The sequence below is a fragment of the Choloepus didactylus genome, chromosome 3 (assembly GCF_015220235.1).
Source record: "Choloepus didactylus isolate mChoDid1 chromosome 3, mChoDid1.pri, whole genome shotgun sequence".
Lineage (NCBI taxonomy): Eukaryota > Metazoa > Chordata > Mammalia > Pilosa > Megalonychidae > Choloepus > Choloepus didactylus.
This window is the reverse complement of record NC_051309.1, coordinates 222,805,303-222,822,436: the sequence shown is the minus strand read 5'-3', so window position 1 is coordinate 222,822,436 and position 17,134 is coordinate 222,805,303. Positions and strand designations below refer to the sequence as shown.

General features: G+C 33.9%; 1 protein-coding gene across 6 annotated transcripts in view; it reads left to right on the top strand.

Moving 5' to 3' along the window:
* NSD3 (nuclear receptor binding SET domain protein 3) overlaps window positions 1-17,134 on the top strand; it is a 140,996-nt gene that overhangs the window by 3,896 nt on the left and 119,966 nt on the right. The window lies entirely within an intron of this gene.

Genomic DNA, 17,134 nt, shown 5'->3' with positions numbered 1-17,134 from the left:
GAGATATATTCCAACTACTTTATTCGACTAGAGAAAACTGAGGCCTTGAGAAGTTCCAAGGCTCTGGGGACAAATCTGTTACCTGGCTCTTTACACTATGTCACATTTTTTCCTTCCTTTGAAAGTGTTCAACTTTTCTGTGAAAGCTCAATGTGAGGGGGAGTACTCAAGGTTAGGAATGTTTAATGTAACTAATGTGAGGGGAGTTAAGTTGGAGTGAGGCAAGGGATCTTGCTTGTATTTTTGTCATACTTTCTTTTCACTATATTATACATTTTTATATACGTAAGTGAAATGTGTCCAAGTTAATAAGAAGTTTGTGTTTTGTATAGCAAAGTGGGTTTTGACAGAAGTCTTCCTGTTTTAATAAAATTATCAATGAAATAAGATGGCAATGAAGTGAAAATATGAGAGATCCATTGTGGCCCTAGGAAAGGACCTGGAAAGGAAATTCAGACACTGGCAAGTTTTTAAAAATAAGCTAAAAATATGTAATTGAAAACAACAACTAAAAAAAAAGACTTAGTAGACATTGTTGATTATTTTGTTTATTCTTAATTGTTTTTGTCCATCAAAAAGAAGGTGGGTTATGCATACTTGTTCACTGGGCTCTTTTAAAACAAAAAGATAATCTTGTCTGTTTTAGACACTTTAAACATTAAAATCATTAAGGTTTTAAAAAATTTAGATTTTGGTATTTAGCCATAAAATCTGTTTCTTGGTGCAATGCTGCTTTTTTTAGTTTTACTTAAAAAAAAATAAAAGAGCAGAGTATTATTTTTTGAAAGAGCAACTCATATGATTTATTCCTCTGTTAATAAACATGCCCAACATTTGAGTTTTTAAATGAATGGTGAGCCTTTATTTCTGCAGGCTAACCTTTTTATAAATATTTATAAAGGCAAATTTAAGATATTGATTATATTAAAACTAACACATTTTTAAAAAGCTTATGGAGTTTTGTTTTCAATTTTTACTTTTCACCTTAGTTAAGTAAGTTTAAACATTTCTCTCTTATGTTGTATCTATAGAGTATGGCATGAAAAGAAGATAAAAGGCATATTGGGAATTTTGAGAATGTTCACTTTTTTCTAGACGGATATGTGTTGTTGCTTCTAAAGTACATCTGCTTATTGACAAGATCTTAAATTCAGAAAAGTTCTTTGGAAAAAGGATTCTTGGCTTGTTTAAAATTTATTTAGATATAGATCTGTATCATCAATGACGTTAACTCTTTTTTCCTCTTCTTATATTTTATATTACTAGGTTCCCTTTTCTATCCAGGTTTAGGGCTATTTTGAAGAGAAGGGAAATACTGAAAGATAAAACAGTATACCTTGCATATTGGTATGGCACCTCCTGAGGTGTTTGGAAGAATTCCCACACAATAACTTGACTTTTTTTTTTCTTTATGTGAAGTTGGAAAGCATAAGAATTATTCAACCCAATTAACAGATGGAAAAATTGAGACTTCAGGGACTCCTCAGGCCCAGTAGAATACCATGGTACAATAAGGTCTCCAGATTTCAGTCTGATTACTTTTCTTTATTTTTTTAAAGTATGGGTGTGTCCTGACTTTTTCCTCATGGCTTGCATCATCCTTATTTTAATAGATAATTTTAATAGATAATTAGATATTAAATAACAATAAAATACTTTTCTATAATAGGACATGTTATATAGGTAGGTATTTTAATTTTAAGAAATGTGAGTTCCTGGGATTTTGTCATGAAACAAAATTTAGTTTATCAAATTGGTTTGAGGTTAAGAAGATCATATGGGGACTTGCTAGCGTTTTGGTCATAGACAAAACAGTATTGCATCTGTTGAATCTTGTGTTATCTAACATCTCTTAGCTGTGGAGGCTTAAGAAGGCTGTACATAGAAAACAAACACTTTAAAATAAGCATTTTAAAGCCTTTTTTAAGTTATAAAGGATGACATATACAGAAAGGAGCACAAAACCTAAATGTACAGTATAAACAAGTATTTAGAAAGTGAACCTCATGTAACCCCCCCCCCTCCTCACCCGGCCCTCTAAGAAGAGCTGCAGAGGCAGCTTCATTGGTTTAGGTGATACTGCCTTGGTGGTAATTGGGTTTAAGGAATAACAGTTTGCTGATGTCCCAGTTTGTTTTTTTATCACAAGATTTTGAAAAGTTCGTAACTGTGAAGCATCAGCAATATAAAAAGTGAATAGCCAGTTTTTGTTATTATCAAAAGGGATATCTAGATAATAAAAAAAGACAACCTCCTAACATTGTGTAGGCATTTAGTGATTTGAAATTTTGATGCCTTATTAACAAATGTGAAACAAGAAATAACACTGTGTTCTACAATAATCATGCCATTTCATACAATTTTGTTGATTTGCAGTTTTTCATAGATTCAATGACTATCAGTTTTAGATTAACATGCAAATGCATCACAATGATTTTTGCTGAGAAAATGTCAATGTGCCTATATTGTTGTTAATCTTTTTAAGTATCTTATTTAACAAAAACTAGTTTGGCTCTCTTGCTTTCACAATAATGTAACCCACTCAAAAAGTACTAATCTGAAAAGTAATCAGTAGTGACAGTCGAGTCTTCATCCTTTGCACCTCTTGAATCTTAACGTTTCTGTATTTTTGGCCAGTGAACCAGTGAACCAGATTTCTTTTGAAGCTGGAGAAACTTAATTGTGCCTCCCTGTTTTCTTACATGTTTGAAGAGGTTAAATGTTGACTCTAGAGGATTATGATATCAGGGAAAGTTGAATTGTTTTTTCCTCTGACTACCTCCTAAATACAGTATATTTACATAAAACTCTGCAATGTGGACTTTAAGAGTTTTTAATAACACGTATGCATAAATAAATCAAAGCCTTCATTTGGTTATTACAATTTTGTCACTTTAAGCTGTCTTCCTTTTTGATGATCTCTGCAGGAACCAAATGTATTGGAAGTTAGTGTTTCATATTTGTGATGAAAAGCTTCTCAACTGTGCTTCACTGTATCTTTGAATTCCTTCCTGTAATGCAGAATGTTATCCTTTTTCACTGCCGCTAAAGATTAAGTATATTCTTTGCTTATTTTTCCCCCTTCAAGTATGATAAATCATTATTTTAAATCTTGAAATGAACATATATGCTGAATTTTCCTAGCTAGGGAAGCATATATGATTTGATACCATTATTTTAAAAATATAAATTTGGTTTTGCATATCAAGTGGAGTTAATATGCTTTTGGTCACCTCATGGTTGCCATGTTGTCACCATTAACTGTGTACAATTAACCTTGATCATTAGAATTTATTTTATTGTGTTATAGAAGTACTATATGCATACACATAGGGCCTCTAGGAAATGCTGATGGGCTTTGTTAGTTTTATTTTTTAATGAGAAGCTTGAACTTTTCCAAAGTGGCTACTGGTTTTAAAGTAAAATTTATTATGTGAAAGTTATGAAAGGATTGTTTATTGTAGAGAAATTAAAAACCAGGACAGTATAAAGAAAATTAAAATCACCTGAACTCTCTCCTACCAGCTGAAAGTTACTCCTGTTAATATTTGTTTCTATATCCTTCCAATACTTTTTCTTAGGCATACGTATGTATTTTTTTATAAAATTGAAGTTGTACATGAATACTATTTTGTAATATGCTTTATGTTTTTGTGAAATAATTTTTGAAAATGTGATTTTTAAAAGCAATAGATAATTACATTGTATAGGTGTGCCATAATCTGTTTAACATTGCCGTATTGATGGTCTTTTAGGCAGTTTGCAATTTTTGGATATTATAATTTGATCAATATCCTTACACATTAACAGAAATCTGTATGACTCTCATTAGAATAAGTTCCTCAAAGTTAAACTACTCAGAAGATACGAACATTTCAAAAGCTTTTGATTCATACTTTGAATGTTTTCCAGAAAGATCCAGTGGTTTTTCATATATTCACAGTGTGCTGCCATCACCACAATCAGTTTTAGAACATTTCTAGAAAGATTTTTAGCAATATCAGGAAAACAATTATTCCTACTTGTGACTTACAGTGTAGTACACATATACAAGAATGCAGCAGCTTGTGTAATATATACTTTATACCCATTTATGAAGTAAATTTTAGAGAGTCATCCATGAAAAGAATATATACATAAGAAAACCTGACATAAAGTTTAAGGTTATGAAAAAAAAGTGAGGTAGATATTTTGGATTACAAATCATTCTTCTATCAAGATGCTTTCATTGCGAGAGTGTCGTGTGATTTAAAATACTTTTCTTTTAATTCAAATTTGATTTAGAAACATATTATTTTAGAAAAATCTACGGAAAATATGCTATAACTATTTAATATATAACTGTAGCAAACTTGTCACCTTCCAGAAAGTATGGTTTTATTCTTATGGGAGTTTTGCTTTGCTCTAACTGCCCTTCACCCCTGAAAGTTGCTCTGTCTATTTTAAGCCATTGAACAAAATCATTTAAAAAAAAAAATAACAAAAAACTAGAGGGGCAGTAGAGTATAAGGCAAGTGTCAAGGAAACCTGAGTATGTGTTCCCAAATCATCTCTTACCCCTGAGCCTTAGTGTTCTTATCTTTGCAGTGGAGATGAAAATTATTACTTCTTGGAGTCATGGGTATTCAAATTGGAAATGCTAGAGTGTCCCTAGAATTGTACCAGACACATGGTTGATAAACACTGACATTTTAATATAAGAAAAGTAATGTATCCAATATGAACCTAGTGTCTAGTCTCATGTTCAGTAAATGAAGAAATGAACTCAGCTGGTCTAGGCTGGCTTTCAGAGACGCTGACAGCTGAATGTTAATGCCTGAATCATGTCTTTGCATTGGTTACATGGGTGCAGCTCAGTTGGTAAGAGGATTCATGCTTGAACAAGTATAGACATGAAGGCTTTCCCATCTAAATCTACTTCCACCGTGGTTCTTAACCACTTCATGACGGCCATAACTTCACTAAAGCTTAGTATTCTGATTAAGCAAATAGGTGATAATATAAAATTTGAACATATAGTGTGATGTTCTTAATGTTCTTTTATTGCTTATTATAAAAACTAAATGTTGAAAACAATTGAACCTAAAATACTAAGTGATAAACCTGATGAACCAAACAAAACTGGTCTTTATAGAGAAGATAAACTTGGTAAATTATTATTTTACATATTATGATTAATTGCTTAGTACTTTTAAAACTACACATAATCATTTCTGTCATACGTTGTTTTTTCCTCTCAGTGGGGGAATGGAGAATAGAAGGTAGAAGAAAGTAAAATTTGAACATTTGCACAATTTTAAGAACCAGCCTCAGAAACCATTTTCCCTTTACTATAATGTAAAAACTTGTTGGTAAAGAGGTAGGAAAATATGTGGCTGAACTTGTTAGTTTACTAGATTTCGTAGTGAATGGAACAAGATGACTGATATAAATTATGAGTCCTTAGTTTGTAATTTTCAGTGTGAGCCAGTATCCTTGCTGTAAGGGATTGGAAAATAATTTAATGTAAATTTCCTATAAGGGGTAAGACCATGTCTGTTTTTGCCGGGTGTGGTCAAGAACAAAGTGAAGACAGTTGAGGTTAAATCAGATAGATAAAGGAAACAGGGTGTTTTACTAGTAAGTTTTGTATTGGTTGAAGGCAGTTCAATAGTATTGTGGTTTAGTCAGGAAAAAATAAGAACTACAAAGCAACCTAAAATATTGTGTAATTTCATGGAGTCATAGTCAAATGAAAACTGTGTGATTGAATTTAATGACAGGGTTATGGTTAAATTAAATAAGATATAGTCTTTTGTACTTTATGTTCCATCTTATGAAAGTCACTTCCTGATATAGAATAATTGAATGCCCTTAACTATCATCCTTCTCTTAACACATTTTTTTTTTAAATTTTATTTTGAAATAGTTTCAAACTAACAGGACAGTTGCAAAAGTTCTCCATACAGAGAACTCCAACTTAACACATTTTTAATGGAAAATTTTAAGTGAATGTTTCAGAAAATGTTTGGGGTGACCACACTAAGGTTTATAAACATATTGTGGAATAGATATGGTTGTACTTTTAACCATAAATAGTTTTATTCCATTATTAATCATATAAATTCAGAAAACTTTTTAAAAATTAAACTTAGAAAAATATGTACGGTGGGTCATGCTGATTTTACTCCATAGATTACTTATATGAAATTCACAACCAATACTTATCTATATAACTGATATTACAAATTAGGATATATATATATATAAATACTAAGTATGGAAGGTAAGACTTTAGAGTTAGTTTTTTTTTTTTTTTTAATTCAGTTTTATTGAAATATATTCACAAACCATACAGTCATCCATGGTATACAATCAACTGTTCACAGTATGATCATATAGTTATGCGTTCATCACCACAATCTATTTCTGAACATTTTCCTTACATCAGAAAGAATCAGAATAAGAATGAAAAATAAAAGTGAAAAGAGAATACCCAAACCATCCCCCCATCCCACCCTATTTGTCATTTAGTTTTTACTCCCATTTTTCTACTGATTTTTTTTCAATTTTTTAACTTTGTTTATCAAAAAATTAAAAACAAACAGGCAAACAACAACCAAAAAAACCTCCACAACATTTCAAACAAAGCAATGGATTAAGGAAAACAAATAACCTAAAATAACTACTTTGCTTCCAATATGTTCCTACCATACCCCAAGAAAATTAATAAACCATGTCCAAACAGAGGAGTAAGAAAAACAAATAATCTAAAATAACTACATTGCTTCCAACATGTTCCTATCATACCCCAAGAAAATTAACAACCCCTAAGAAAACAAAGGAATAAGAGAAAAAAAAAACCTAAAATAACTCTATTGCTTCCAACATGATCTTACTATATCCAAGAAAGTTTACAAACCATAATCATTCCTGAGCATTCCCATAACATTGAGATTACCCTCCATAGTTTATCTGTTCTTATTAGATTATCATTCCCCCTCCACTAATTGGTATCTCTAGGTCCCCTACATTCTACAGTATAAAACATTGTACATTTTTCACAGAATTCACATTAGTGGTAACATACAATATTTCTCTTTTTGTGCCTGGCTTATTTTGCTCAGCATTATGTCTTTTTTTTTTTTTTCTTCCCTTCAATCTTCATTTTATTGAGATACATTCACATACCACGCAGTCACACAAAACAAATCGTACTTTCGACTGTTCACAGCACCACCACATAGCTGCACATCCATCACCCAAATCAATCCCTGACACCCCCACTAGCACACACACAAGAATAACAAGAATAACAATGAGAGTGAAAAAGAGCAACTGAAGCAAAAAAGAACACTGGGTACCTTCGTCTGTCTGCCTCCCTCCCCCATCCCTCCACTCATCCATCCATAAACTAGACAAAGTGGAGTGTGGTCCCCATGGCCCTCCCAATCCCCTCGTCACCCCCCATAAGCTACATCTTTACACAACTGTCTTCGAGATTCATGGGTTCCGGGCCGTAGCCTGACAGTTCCAGGTATCCACCACCAGCTACCCCAACTCTCCAGAAGCTAAAAAGGGTTGTCTAAAGTGTGCGTAAGAGTGCCCACCAGAATGACCTCCCGGCCCCCTCCGGACTCCCTCTGCCACCGAAGCCCATCCCATCCCCCCCCACATCCCCCCTTCGGTCAAGAAGATGCTCCCCGTCCCACGATGCCAGGTCCACACTCCTCCCCGGGAGTCACACTCCACGTTGCCAGGGAGATTCACTCCCCCGGGTGTCTGATCCCACGCAGGGGGGAGGGCAGTGACCTCACCCCTCAAGTTGGCTTAGCTAGAGAGACAGGGCCACATCTGAGCAACAAAGAGGCATTCAGGAGGAGGCTCTTAGGCACAACCATAGGGAGGCCTAGCCTCTCCTTTGCAGCAACCGTCTTCCCAAGGGTAAAACCTGTGGTAGAGGGCTCAACCCATCAAACCACCAGTCCCCTATGTCTGTGGTCATGTTAGCAACCATGGAGGTGGGGTAGGCCAATACCCCTGCATTCTCCACAGGCTCCTCAAGGGGGCACTGCATCTTTTTTTTCCCTTTTTTTTTTTTTTTTTTAACTTTCCCTTCTTTTTTAAATCAAGTGTATGAAAAAAAAGTTAAAAAGAAAACAAACATACAATAAAAGAACATTTCAAAGAGACCATAACAAGGGAGTAAGAAAAAGACAACTAACCTAAGATAACTGCTTAACTTCCAACATGTTCCTCCTTTACCCCAAGAAAGTTACCTAATATAGCAACATTTCTGTGAACTTGCTCCTACTATATCCATCAGAAATTAACAGACCATAGTCATTCCTGGGCATCCCCAGAACGTTAAATAGCTTATCTGTTCTTCTTGGATTATTGTTCCCCCTTCCTTAATTGTTCTCTATTGCTAGTTCCCCTACATTCTACATTATAAGCCATTTGTTTTACATTTTTCAAAGATCACATTACTGGTAGCATATAATATTTCTCTTTTTGTGCCTGGCTTATTTCGCTCAGCATTATGTCTTCAAGGTTCATCCATCTTGTCGTATGTTTCACGAGATCGTTCCTTCTTACTGCCGCGTAGTATTCCATCGTGTGTATATACCATATTTTATTTATCCACTCATCTGTTGAAGGACATTTGGGTTGTTTCCATCTTTTGGCAATTGTGAATAATGCTGCTATGAACATTGGCGTGCAGATATCTGTTCGTGTCACTGCTTTCCGATCTTCCGGGTATATACCGAGAAGTGCAATCGCTGGATCGAATGGTAACTCTATAGCTAGTTTTCTAAGGAATTGCCAAACTGACTTCCAGAGTGGCTGAACCATTATACAGTCCCACCAACAGTGAATAAGAGTTCCAATTTCTCCACATCCCCTCCAGCATTTGTAGTTTCCTGTTTGTTTAATGGCAGCCATTCTAATCGGTGTGAGATGGTATCTCATTGTGGTCTTAATTTGCATCTCTCGAATAGCTAGTGAAGCTGAACATTTTTTCATGTGTTTCTTGGCCATTTGTATTTCCGCTTCAGAGAACTGTCTTTTCATATCTTTTGCCCATTTTATAATTGGGCCGACTGTACTATTGTCATTGACTTGTAGGATTTCTTTATATATGCAAGATATCAGTCTTTTGTCAGATACATGGTTTCCAGAAATTTTTTCCCATTGAGTTGGCTGCCTCTTTACCTTTTTGAGAAATTCCTTTGAGGTGCAGAAACTTCTAAGCTTGAGGAGTTCCCATTTATCTATTTTCTCTTTTGTTGCTTGTGCTTTGGGTGTAAAGTCTAGGAAGTGGCCACCTAATACAAGGTCTTGAAGATGTTTTCCTACATTATCTTCTAGGAGTTTTATGGTACTTTCTTTTATATTGAGATCTTTGGTCCATTTTGAGTTAATTTTTGTGTAGGGGGTGAGGTAGGGGTCCTCTTTCATTCTTTTGGATATGGATATCCAACTCTCCCAGCCCCATTTGTTGAAAAGACCGTTATGACTCAGTTCAGTGACTTTGGGGGCCTTATCAAAGATCAGTCGGCCATAGATCTGAGGGTCTATCTCCGAATTCTCAATTCGATTCCATTGATCTATATGTCTATCTTTGTGCCAGTACCATGCTGTTTTGGCAACTGTGGCTTTATAATAAGCTTCGAAGTCAGGGAGTGTAAGTCCTCCCACTTCGTTTTTATTTTTTAGAGTGTCTTTAGCAATTCGAGGCATCTTCCCTTTCCAAATAAATTTGATAACTAGGTTTTCCAAGTCTGCAAGGTAGGTTGTTGGAATTTTGATTGGGATTGCATTGAATCTGTAGATGAGTTTGGGTAGAATTGACATCTTAATGACATTTAGTCTTCCTATCCATGAACATGGAATATTTTTCTATCTTTTAAGGTCCCCTTCTATTTCTTTTAGTAGAGTTATGTAGTTTTCTTTGTATAGGTCTTTTACATCTTTGGTTAACTTTATTCCTAGGTACTTGATTTTTTTAGTTGCTATTGAAAATGGTATCTTTTTCTTGAGTGTCTCTTCGGTTTGTTCATTTCTAGCATATAGAAACATTACTGACTTACGTGCATTAACCTTGTATCCCGCTACTTTGCTAAATTTGTTTATTATCTCTAGTAGCTGTATCGTCAATTTCTCAGGGTTTTCTAGATATAAGATCATATCATCTGCAAACAATGACAGTTTTACTTCTTCTTTTCCAATTTGGATGCCTTTTATTTCTTTGTCTTGCCGGATTGCCCTGGCTAGCACTTCCAGCACAATGTTGAATAACAGTGGTGACAGCAGGCAACCTTGTCTTGTTCCTGATCTTAGAGGGAAGGCTTTCAGTCTCTCACCATTGAGTACTATGCTGGCTGTGGGTTTTTCATATATGCTTTTTATCATGTTGAGGAAGTTTCCTTCAATTCCTACCTTTTGAAGTGTTTTTATCAAAAACGGATGTTGGATTTTGTCAAATGCTTTTTCAGCATCTATTGAGATGATCAATTGATTTTTCCCTTTTGACTTGTGAATGTGTTGTAATACATTGATTGATTTTCTTATGTTGAACCATCCTTGCATGCCTGGAATAAACCCCACTTGGTCATGGTGTATGATTTTTTTAATGTGTCTTTGGATTCGATTTGCAAGTATTTTGTTGAGGATTTTTGCATCTATATTCATTAGGGAGATTGGCCGGTAGTTTTCCTTTTTTGTAACATCTTTGCCTGGTTTTGGTATTAGATTGATGTTAGCTTCATAAAATGAGTTAGGTAGTGTTCCATTTTCTTCAATGTTTTGAAAGAGTTTGAGTAAGATTGGTGTCATAGAGTTAGTTTTTGAAATCACATATATATTATTCTCAGAATGAAAATCCAAGCTATACATTTATATATTGAAACTAGGAGGAATTACAGCTCATTTCACAATTTTTAGAGTCATTTCCAATACCCAAATCAAACTATTTAACTTCCCTTATGGAATGTAGATAATAAATGAAAGTCCAAAGATGATATATCTCATCAAAATTCATGCACCGAATTTAGAGGTTGAATCAGAACTAAATAAAACTCAAGTTCCATGACTGCAAGAATGTCAGAGTACATGCTTCTGCTTTGTGGACGTTTTACTTGCCCCTGGACTTATCTGAGTTTGTCTTATTCTCGCATACAGATCTGATTGCTACACTGTGTCCCTCATATGTGACTTTCTGATACCTGTTTCCCTCTTTCTAGCTTCATGGTACCATTCACCAGTTTCTTTTAAAAGTTTGTGACTAACTTTTTTATATATAAGTTTTTTGTTTTGTTTAGATCAAATTTGAGAAATAATTTAGATTAGCAATCTCCAATATAATTTTCTGCAATAATGGAAATGTTCTGTATCTGCACTGTCCAATATGATAGTCACTAGCCACATGTGGTTGTTGAACACCTGAAATGTGGCAAGTGTGACTGAGGAATTAAATTTTTAAATTTATTGAATTTTAATTCATTTAAATTTAAATAGCTACATTTGGCTAGCACAAATTTAGATATTCTTAGTGAAATGCAAGAATTAAGTAGAGGTGGACGTAGTTGCATATTCTTTGCTCTCCTGATATCTGTATTTATGTAATTGGAAATGGGGTTTTTAAAATCTGATTTATCCAAAATGTTCACTAGCATAGATAGTGATCAGATCCTTCACAGGAGACAAGTTATCAGTGATAGTTGTTTGAAAGATGGAGTATTTTTTACAGTTCTTTGAATTGATGCAGTTCCAACAAAATGACTTAAATACAGAATATATTGCCTTCAGTTCAGTAGTATTTTGGACTAGTTATAGTTAAATTATATTTAAGGCTTAAATTTTATTATACATGGAATCTTTGACTGAACTTTTTGTTTAAATCTGTTTACTATAACCATACCAAAGAAGCCTCTGAAACAGGGTGACCTAGAAAGGAATTACTGCCTCTTCACTTGCTTTCCTCCAACCTTTCTATATATAACTAATTCCTGGTTTTGATTCCATTAATCCTTTTTATAAAAGTCTAACCTCTAGTTGCTGTATTATTTTACTCTGTTTATAGTAACTTATCACAATCTGAAATTTTCTTAGTTAAGATCCATGAGACTAGAGTCTTACTTCTTTGATTTCCCCAGGACCTAGAATAGAATCTGGTACATATTGATGTTCAGTAATAAACCATATTGCAAACAAAACTCAAAAAAGCACTCTATTAAGAAATTACATGGCTCTTGAGATCTTTGGGAATAGGCAAGATGAAATTCAGCTTTTTATTATCTTGGAGGTGTTGGTGTAGATAAATGAAGCCAATTAATTTAGAATGATTGTATATAGAAAAGTTTCTCTGGGAACTTTTATTTTTAAATAAACTGAACTTTTGTCCAGACATAACCATATGCACTAAGTAAATTCTATCACATAAAACGTTGATAAAATGAAAAAAAAAAAATTTCCATGGTCAGTTTTTAAGTAGTCAGCCACAATCTTAGTGTTTTTTTCTCTAAGGTTTTGAGATTCTAAAAGTCGTTTGTATGCCATCAGTAAAAGGAAAATTGAGAACTGCGAACTCCTAATTTTTCAGTCTGTTGTTTTGACTTATCCATGAGCAAACGTCACTGTGTGCAGACAGGCAATTTAACTGACATAAGCAATATTTGGCTGATACTGTTTGAGTCATCTGTGGATTGTTGGATATAAATTTTCTTCTAGAGTAAATTAGGTGATTTAATTTCTTTTTTTAAATGACAGCATGTTAAGTGTGGAAAGGATTTTTATTTTTACTCATCTATTACTAAACATATTCTTAAATAGTTAAATAGTACTTTAAGATGTGATTGATTGCCTTTTTATTTAGGGAACTTGCACCTTAACAAAATTAATTTCCACTTAAAGGGAATTAATTAGGAAAAGCATAGGCTTAATATAGTTCTTTGGAAAAGATATGAGAGGTTTTTCCTTTTTTTAACTGTAGCTATTATATGTTTACATTGGCAGATTTTTAAAAATTAATTTAAAAATTAATATAGTACTGTCATTACTACTACAAGTTTTGTTTTCCCTATATATTTTTGCAGAAATCAGCCACAAAGTCCAGAGATTTTGGTTGTCAGAAATTCTTAAATATAGTAAGAATCTTGATAACAAAAGACCCATACGTATTATCATGTGTGTATGGTAGTGGCTTTACTGCCATTTCATTATTTAAATCAGATGAATGACTTCACATGAAAATAAACTTCAGAGCATAGAAAGCAGCAGTGGCTGTGCCAACAAAATAAGAAGAAATCTTTCCATTTCTTCTGCATGTTTGAAAGGTGACAGCAACACCCTACTGGCAATTAAAATCTAATGGCTTTCCCTTACTGTCCAGGGACAAATTTTAGGTCATATTAGCATATTTGTATCCATAGATAGGACTACTTATGTTGAGATTGGATAAGACTTCTTTTGTAAGTGATAATTTTTATTTTAAGTACCCTGAATTTTAGGTTAACAAATATAAGGGAATTCCTCTTCTCCACTGCTGTGATGCTTTATAAGGATGTTAGTAAAACTAAAGACAAAGTGAGTATTTGGAAATGCCTTCAGAAAAGTCTCCGTCTTAAGTTTCCTGTTGCTGCTATAACAAATTACCACAAACTTAGTGACTTAAAACTTTTAACACAAATTTATTTCTTACTTCTGGAGGCCACAAGTCCGACGCAATTCTCTTAGGTTAAAATCAGTGTGTCAGCAGAGCTGTGTTCCTTCTGAAAGCTCTGGGGGAAAATCAGTTCCCTTGCCTTTTCCAGCTTCTAGAAGCTTTCTGCATTCCTTGGCTTATAGCCCCCTTTCATTATCTTTAAAGCCAGCAGTGTGGCATCTTCCAATCTCTCGCTGACTCTGACCTTCCTGCCTCCCTTTTTCATGTGTAAGGAAGTTTGTGATTACATTGGCCTACCTGGAGAAAACTCAAGATCCTTAATTTAATCATGTCTGCAAAGTCCTTTTTGCCATAGAACCTAACACATTAACAGGTTTGGGGGATTAGGATGTGGGCATCTTTGGAGAGGGCATTATTCTGTCTACCACAGACTATACAAATCAAAGATGAGGCTTGTTCATTGTAGCAATGGGGATGTTTTCCAAAACACTAAGCATTGCCCATTTGAATTAATACAGGTGAGATGGCAAAATTGTTCAGTGGTGAGTAACAGTATAACATGTGGCATATAGTGCAGGTCACAGAGCAAAACTGCCTGGGTTTGAATCCTGGCTCTGTCATCTACTATATGCATGACCTTGGACAGGTCATCTGATCTGTCTGGGTGTCAGTTTCCTCATCTGTGGAAAATGGAGATGTTAGTATCCACCTTATAGGGGAGGAGAGGAATCAAAGTAAATTGAGTTTTTTAGGATTAAATAAAACACAATACTTGCAGAGCACTTTGACCATCACGTTCTAAGAGCTCAATAAATGATGTTATTTTGCTTGAAACATCTTTAATATATTCATTTGAAATTTCAGAGATATATATTCTTATAGATTAATCTATTCTGAGTTGCAGTTTTGATTTTGTTGAACATTTTAGATACTCAAAAATATTTTCTATTCAGGAAAACATTTGTGCATGTTAGTCAAAAAAAGTATAAGCTAGATCGATATGGGTATTTCCTTAATTTATAATTAATGAATGATTTTTCTTTTAGAAAAGAAAATATTTAAAAATTATATGTTCATTATAGAATCTACAGAGATGCAAAAGGCAAAGTGAAAAGAGAACAGAACTTACCTTTAATTCCGTTCAGAGATAGTAATCATTTACATTTAAGTGAACATTCTTCTAATATAGTGGTTTTCATCTGAGAGTGATTTGCCCTCTAGAGGATATTGGCAATATCTAGAAACATTTTTTTTAAGTAGTTTTATTCATACACTGTACAATCCATCTAATGTCTACTGTAATCACAGGCTTTTGGTATAATCACAGAGTTGTGCTTCATCACACAATTTTATAACATTCTCATTGCTCCAAAAAGAAAAACCCCATGCCCCTTATCCACCCTATTATTGACACTTAACGTTGGTGTGGAACCTCTGTTACAACTGATGGAAGAATATTATATTACAATATTACTGTTAACTATAGTCCACAGTTTGCATTAGGTGTATTTTTTTCCATATACCACTCTATTGTTAACACCTTGTAATAGTGATATACATTTGTTTTAGTTCATGGAGAACATTCTTGTATTTGTACTATTAACCTCCATCATCTACAGCGGAGTTCACTGTTATACAATCCCATGTTTCATCCTTTAGCTTTCCTTCTAGTGGCATACACAACCCTAAAATTTCCCTTAGAAATATTCTTGATTGTCATGCTAGTGGATGATGCTACTGGCATCTAGTGGATATAAGCCAGGGATGCTGCTAAACGTCCTGCAATGCACAGGACAGCCCCTACAACAAAGGATTATCCAGCCCAAAATCTCTTAGTAGTGCTGAGAATGAGAAACATCTTTCTAGGATGTGAACTCATTGATAAATATATGCCTGCTTTTTCTGATTCTCAGTCACGTGTTTGGAATATAGATCACTTACCTCTTAATTAGTGGATTATATAAAGTCCAAATACCAAAGAGCAAGTTCGATTTGATAACTCATATTTAGCTCTTGGAAAATGTTAGTAATTTTAGAGATTAAATGTGACAGAACAGTTTGATGGAGTTTCCAAAAAAGGTTACACACTAAAATTATCTGCATAATTTTATATGATGAAGTTGAGGTCCTATTATGTCAAATACTGTGCTGTGGTTTGTGGCCATGCTTTGACTATACTTTTGATAGCCAAAACATATTTTCTTGTGTCTTCATTATTTGATTGGAAATGAAAAATTAGTTTAAAAAAGCAGCAGTTATTATTTCCTTTTGTCTTATCTGCCATCCCTGCATTGATTTAGTAGTTTTCTTCATACATGTATTGTACAAGGGAATGGAAAAACAGCAACAAGCAAGACATGAAAAGTATCCACTACCTTAGTTAGAATTAAAGTAGGATTTTCATCCCATAACTAAAGAAGGCACTGCTACCCTTTACTGTGGGAATTAAAGATAAATATAAACTTAAGAATTGAATACTTGGCAATTCTCTGAATGCTGAAGTTTCTCAGACATCTCAAATACAGCATGGCACTCTTAACAGATTTATTTCGTGTTTAGCACAGGTTTTGTATTTATCTAAAAATGATGCAAAAAAGGGAAGTCATCTTAGAGTTCCAGGTTCTTCTTATGGTGTGTTATGTTTTACAGTGATAATGTTGTAACAGTTAACCTTTAACCCTATTAGTAGTCATTGTAGCTTTTATACACTGAGAAAAAGATAAGGCTTCACTTCATAATATACCCACTGTTTTGAAAAATAGGAGTCATAATATGTTGTCATTAGTTTATATATTCCTATAAAATTATTATTAAATTCATGGTAGTGAGAGTCATATTAAATGTGGTTATGTAAATGCTTAAAGTTTCCTGGAAAAAAAATTCTTGTAGTCAGCCTGTGACCCTTTTGAATGATATTCTTTGTATTTCCAGTAAACCACCTTCTATTTTCCTCATTTTTTTATGAAAAGATTACTTCCTAAAGTAAAAAAAAGATTACCTAGAAAACTTTTGAAAAAGTTTGGAAATAATTGGGGCAAATACTGGTTTTGTTGCTTTCCTCTTAGTGACCTGATTACCTGTTGCTAGTTTGACTTTGTTTTGGACATATGAATAATGACACTGTAGATACTTTCTAAGCCTTATTCTTGAGCCCTTTCTTAGGAAGGAAAAGACATATCTATACAGTCAGTTCTCAATCGCATGCTGCTACAAACAGCTGGTAGCCTTTCAATAATATCAGTTACTTAGCAGTATTAGCTCATATTAAAATATTTAAACTGTCAATCAGTCTAATCCTGTGGTTCCTTACTATACTACTGCCTTCTAGCTAGGCCTGATTTGTTTTTTGATAATGTGCCAGACACTGTAGTTGGTTCTGGAGATTAAGAGATCAATTAGTCCCATGTTCTCAACATAAACTTTCAGTTTTTCCGTATTTTCTGGCATCTAAGCTGTTTTTACTTCCCTAAATTACTTAGTGTGCTTTCA